Source organism: Petaurus breviceps, unplaced genomic scaffold (assembly GCF_028583685.1).
Source record: "Petaurus breviceps papuanus isolate PSGF00001 unplaced genomic scaffold, PetGlider_PUasm1.0 139, whole genome shotgun sequence".
In the NCBI taxonomy this organism is placed as follows: domain Eukaryota; kingdom Metazoa; phylum Chordata; class Mammalia; order Diprotodontia; family Petauridae; genus Petaurus; species Petaurus breviceps.
The window spans coordinates 6034429-6041007 of NW_027185697.1; the positions used below are offsets into that span (position 1 = coordinate 6034429).

Consider the following 6579-nt stretch of genomic DNA (forward strand, 5'->3'; position numbering starts at 1 on the left):
TCTTTCTTTCTTTCTTTCTTTCTTTCTTTCTTTCTTTCTTTCTTTCTTTCTTTCTTTCTTTCTATCAATCTCTCTTTCTGTCTGTCTTTCAGTTTATGCATCTATGCATCCATCCATCCATCTCTATCTCTCTATCTCTCTCTCTATCTATCTATCTATCTATCTATCCATCTATCTCACTGTTTTTCTGCCTCTCTATACAGAAGACCAGAGTTCCAATCCAATCTCAGTGACTTAATAGTTGTATGGCATTAGGAAAATCATTAACCTTCATCAGCTTCACTTTGCCCATTTGTAAAATAGGGACAATAATAGTACCCACCTCCCCATGTTGTTTGTAACAATCAAATAAGATCATATGTGTGAATATTTTGTCAACTGAAATATTACTATATAACTCTAAAGTGCTATAAAATTCTCGTATTCTTATTAAAGAAAGAAACTGAAATCAAGGAGAACAATTGAGAAGTGAGTATAATAGTTTTGCCATAGGATATAGACACTAGCTTACGTGAGCAGGAAGAAGGGGACAGGTACATGAATGAGATCATGTGGAATTAACATTGAAAATCTTTGTCAATTAATTGAATGGTGGGAATGAAAGAGTAAAGAATTGGGGATCATGGTGCAACTAGGTGGCACAGTAAATAAAGCAGTGACCCTGGTAAGGAGGACATGAGTTCAATTTCATCCTCAGACACTTAACACTTATTAGCTGTGTGACCTTGGGCAAGACACAACCCCAATTCCCCTGCCCCCCTGCAAAAAGCAAAAAAAAAAAGAGTTGGGGATAACTCTGAGGTTAAAAAGTTTCAGTAGGAGAATAGAATATGAGATATAAAATAATATACATAATAAATGAATTGCATTGGTAAAGTTGAAGCATCCTGATTTAACTGCTATTGAATGGAATGAATAGAGATTTAAGATTTCTGCTACCTGTAATTTTTTGAGTTAAACCCCCAAATGAAAATATCACTTGGGTAATGCCAAGATGTTCATTTTAAAACACTATTAAAAGTTATCGTTTATGCCCAATGGGAAATGTTTAAATGTTTCTAACATAGCTATTTCACTTTTTTTATGAGTGCAGTCCACATCTGAAAATTGTTTTTTTCTTCTGTGATATTAATAGGCAACATCACCTGTTCCCAATCCTGTTGCACTTCATGCAGAGGAATTAAAAATTCAGGTCCTAGTACAATACAAAGACTGCAGTCCATCTTTTAGGATATTTGGACTCAGTGCTTTGTAAAAAAGGGATTTTTTCCTAGGGTAGAATTTTCCCCAAGAAGAAACACACACACATACACACACACACACACACACACACACACACACACATACTAATTACACTCCAAAATGTCTTCTGGATTAAGCTATGATTGAAAATGTTGTTTTAGTAGGAATGAGAGTGAGCTACAAGGAGGGGCTTAGAAGTAGGAGGCCTGTAGCCATGGGACAATGCTCATGGGCTACTAGCAGGATACAGTGGGTTCAGTTTCTATTATCAAGTGCAGTACATCCCAGGGGCCTTCATCCTTGGATTGTGACACCTGGATGGATCCTCCAATGGGTCTGGCAGGGGCTGATTTCCTGACAGATCATGTGAATTTTCCTGTCCTGGCATGTCATGGCAGTTGTACCATGGAAGTTGAATAGTAGAGTGTTATCAGCTTCACCCAAAGCATTTCCTTGTTACTGTTAATCATATAATGTAGAATGAAAACCAGAGGGAGAACTGCGGCAAGGAGGAAAGTCTGGGGGAGCGTGGAAGGTGGAGAAAATTAAGAATATCTTTGTATGGTAGGAAAGGTTCAAGATAAGACCTTTTCAGCTTTATTCTTTTCAAGAAATGGTTCTTTTTTCTTTTTTTTTTTTAAAGAAAACTGTGTACTGTGAAAGTTTTAAATTCTAAAATATTTTAAATGGGAAAAACACCAAAAAGTAGTCTACATAACTTGGAGAATCAGAAAGGCAGAAAGAGCTGTCTGTGGTTCTGAGCAAAACAAGGAAGAGAATTGTTGTCCAGGACTTAAGGAACTCTTGTGCATCTTGTAAGCTGGATATGACCACTGCCACATTTCACTTGCTAGTACTTACATGAGAATATAAGCTCCAGAATTTGAAACTAGTCCTGTGAAACTTATGCAGCAGGTAAGTGGAATAGTGAATAAATTGCTGGACACGGATTCAACAAGAATTAAGTTCAAATTCTATCTCAGATACCTACTAGTTGTGTGACTTGGGGCAAATTACTCGAACTCTTTCAGCCTCAGTTTACCCATCTGCAAAATCAGGATAACAATATAGCTTACCACAAAAGATCACTATGCGAATCAAACGAATTAAAGTGCTTTGCAAACATTTGCTGTTGTTCAATAATTTTAATCATTTCAAACTTCATGACATAATTGGGGTTTCACTGTCAAAGATCCTGGAGTAGTTTGCCTTTTCCTTCTCCAGCTCATTTTAAAAATGTGAAAATGAAGGCAAACATGGTTAAGCCTTTCTGACTCCAGACCCAGCACTCTACTCACTGCCATACTTAATGGCTTTCCTCAATTAATGTCCAAATACTAATATGTGTGATGGGTGGGGAGGGAATGGACCTTTTATCCCCTTATTTGCCTTAGTGCATTGCATTTAACAGAATATCTATACCAATGTCTAGTTAAGAACAAGGACCAATGGTAGTAAAATATGGAAGAGGTCCCTGGTGGGTAAAAAAGACCTAATTAGAAATTTAGAGGGAGGAGGGATGTCAGAGACCATTTAATCCAAATCTTTCTTTTTAAATAGGAGGAAATTGAAACCCTGAAAGTGACCTGTCCTGAGTCACACTAAAGGGAGTCTGGAATCTCCAGAGCCAGTGCTTCTTCCACTCTATTATGAGAGAAAGTGGGATGTAAGGATTAGGAACCTCAGTTGTGAAAACAGGGATAGGAAGAAATTGAAGATGAATATGGATACTGCCATGTGACTATCCGTAATTATTAGTCATGGTAAAATAAGCTCATAGAAGGAGCCTCAATGATTTTTTTTAAACAAACTAAATGAAAAAAATATTCATGTGCATTTCCTAGAAATATGTTGTATTGGGAAAAGTCACCAATTCCCCTATATCCCTCTAAGGAACCATTTCCACATTAGTTCACTATTCCAGTCCAATGATTCTCATGGACAATTGGCAGTAGAGATGTCGTCCTTCTATATTCAACCACCCGCCTAGCTTGCTGTATGCCAGTCGTAAGGCTGAGCCAGGAGAGGGCTGGGGCCAGGCTCAATGGGGAATGAATGGGTGGGTGTCTGTGGATGTGCCAGTGTTTCTCCAACAGAGGAGGTGTCTGTACAACTGTAGTAGATTCAGGCCAGGAAATGCTAGTCTCATTTACCAAGGATGATTTTAATTTTACAGAAATTATAAGACTTGTACTTCCAGGTCCCCACCCCAATCCTGGCCATGGGGTGATGAGGCCACGGGGAAATGAGGCAAACAAACATTTCAGCCTGATCAATTCCTTCCCATGCTGCAATCCTGTGCAGAAACTGGCCCATATGCTGATAGATGATCCCATTTGGAAGTGAGCTGAGCAGATAGGCCCTCCTCAATGTTAGACGGCTAAGGGACTAACACTGCCAAAGTGGGTTGAGGGAAATAAAGCCTAAGGAAATGATTGATTCAGAGTCATTGTATAAAGAAAACCCCCTGCCCTGGAATTCCCCAAATGAATTTATAAATGGCAGGCATATATTAGGGAAAAAAGAAATATCTGGATTGGGGTCCAAGGATATGGGTATAAAATTAGTCTCTGTCACCTAATCATAAGTATGTAAACATGGAGAATCCATTTACACTTTCTGTGCCTCAGTGCTGTAACAATAATTACAATATCAATGAAATCAATAACAAATCTATTTTAGAATTTTAAGTTTTGAAAAGTGCTTTGTGTTAACTCATTTGATTCTTACAACAACCAAGGGAGGTAAGTTATATTATTACATTCATTTTAAAGTTGAAGAAACTGCGTCAAACCAGGGTTAAGTGACACACTTGGGGATATACAGAAAATAAGTTCCTGGGGCATGACTGAAACTCAGGTCTTCAACTCTCCAGGCCCAGGGTCATATCATCTGTACTACCTACCTGCCTGGGTACCTATTTTTTCATAGCTACAAACTGAAGATTGGAATAGTTAGTTTCTAAAGTCCACTCCAGCTCTAAACATCTGGTTCAGAAAAGGCACCTATATTCAAACTGTGTATGGACAACATGTCCATTTCTCATAGCTTTAGCCTCAGGCTATGTTGGTCCTATAAAACTCTCAGAGAAATTTATCTTTCTTCTGCTTTAGTCCCTGGAAGACAACAAATATTAATGAGGAAACTAAGGATCAGAAAGTCACACAATTCACAGAATCATAGATTTAAAACTGTTAGAGAATTTAAAGGCCAGAGAGTCTAGCTTGCTTTTATTTCCAATTGGGAAACTGAGGCTCAGAGATGTGAAAGCATGATTGCTCAGGATTCCCCAGATTACATAACAAGTACATATGTGAGACCAGATTCAAACTAACCCTGATTCTGAATCCTGCTCTCTGTTCATTCAGATACTTACATGCCTCAATAAGAGGACCAGACCTATTCAAAATCATTGTATGTAATTCAGAAAAAAAAAAATGTTAAGCACTAACTAAACAGAAGAAACTATGTTTATGCAAACAGACTGAAATAGCGTGGCCATTAAATGCCTTTATTCAAGAAGGCATAAGCTAAGCTCCTCAAACGTGAATGGAAAACCTTTGGTCAATCTCTGATATTCTTCAGTGGTCAAGTTGTCATATAGAGTGTCTCATAAGTGCCTTCTAGTTTAGAATCTAGATTCACCTTACAAGTAACATCATCTCAGTGCCATTTGTCCTTCTGAATTCAACTGACCCTGAACACATCTCAGCAAAGTTTGTCTGCTTGTTTCTAGATAAAAAATGTTACTCTAGGTGATAATGCATTGCATAGAATTCAGTAGTTCAGTAGATTATCAAGTTTTACAGACAGATGGTTTCTTAAAGATTACCTTGTGCAACTTTCTCATACAGATAAGCAAAGTGAACGCAAGAATACTTGCATGATGTGGCCTACATGAAACAGATATTAAATGGTAGCCCTATCCATGAACCCAGATCTTCTGACATCTTGATTGTTCTCTTTCTACCATACTATATTGCCTCATGTTGTCAACAGTCTTGGGAATAGCCTTTAAAATGAATTCCAAAGACAAACAGAATTATCTTTTAACTAACCAGTGTTATGTTATCCATACTCATTCTCTCCTTTAGTATAAATGTCCATAGATAGGTAGATAGATAGATAGATAGATAGATAGATAGATAGATAGATAGATAGATAGATAGATAGATAGATAGATAGATAGACAGACAGATAGACAGACAGACAGACAGACAGAAAGACAGATAGACAGATAGGTGATAGATAGATATAATACATAAGACAGTTGTTGAACAAAAGATGAGGGCATTTATTAAGCACTTACTATGTTTCAGCCATTGTACTAAACTCTGAAGATACAAATAAAATAAAGGAAGATGACCTCTGAACTCAAGGATCTTAAAATCTAACAGGGAAAGATAATGCATTAATGATGTGACTCATTAAGACATACACAAGACCACTACTCCATTAAAATGTATAAAGCATTGCAGTAGTAGTAGTCATGGTGGTGGTGGTGGTGGGAGTAGTAGTAGAAGGAAAAGGAGGAGGAGGAGGAGGGGGAGAAGGAAGGGGAGGGAGAAGAGGAGATGGAGGGGAAGGAGGAGAAGAGGGGGGAAGAGCAGTAGTAGCAAGAGAAGTAAGAAGAGAGATGGGGATTATAGTAATAGCAGTAGAAGGAGCATCAGGAAGAACGGTAATATTTCAAGGTTTGCAAAGAACTTTCCATTTATTATCTCACTTGGCTTTCACAAAAATCCTTAGAATTGGGTGTTATCTCTGTGATAAAGATGAGAAAATTGAGTTTGAGAGAGGTTAATTGACTTGTGCAGGGTCATACAGTTAGTCTCTGAGGAAGAATTTGAACTCAGGTCTTCCCGATTACCAGGCCAACATTCTTCCTGTCATGAATTTCCTAGACCTCCCTTGAGAATCTGTGCAAGTGTCCCACAACATCCAAAAAGAAATTCTGGATTGTGTTTTGCCTAAATCTTCCCTGGCCTTTAGGGAAGACATTATAATACCATTTCTTAAAATGAAAAGAAAAAAAAAATTGGTGGGTCCAAGGGACTTCTTGTAGTTCAATCACTCATACCTAAAGAAACTTTCACATTTTCAGTCCAGATCCTCATTGTGATCCTGTTTCTTTCCTTCCTTTTTTCTTTCTTTATTTCTTTCTTTCTTTCTTTTTCTTTCTTTCTTTCTTTCTTTCTTTCTTTCTTTCTTTCTTTCTTTCCCTTCCTTCCTTTCTTCCTTTCTTCCTTCCTTCCTTCCTTCCTTCCTTCCTTCCTTCCTTCCTTCCTTCCTTTCTTTCTTTCTTTCTTTCTTTCTTTCTTTCTTTCTTTCTTTCTT

The 6579-nt window shown here is 37.7% G+C and overlaps 1 protein-coding gene across 3 annotated transcripts in view; it reads right to left on the reverse strand.

The window, feature by feature from the left end:
- Positions 1 to 6579, reverse strand: part of CTNNA2 (catenin alpha 2) — a 1588763-nt gene that overhangs the window by 154348 nt on the left and 1427836 nt on the right. The window lies entirely within an intron of this gene.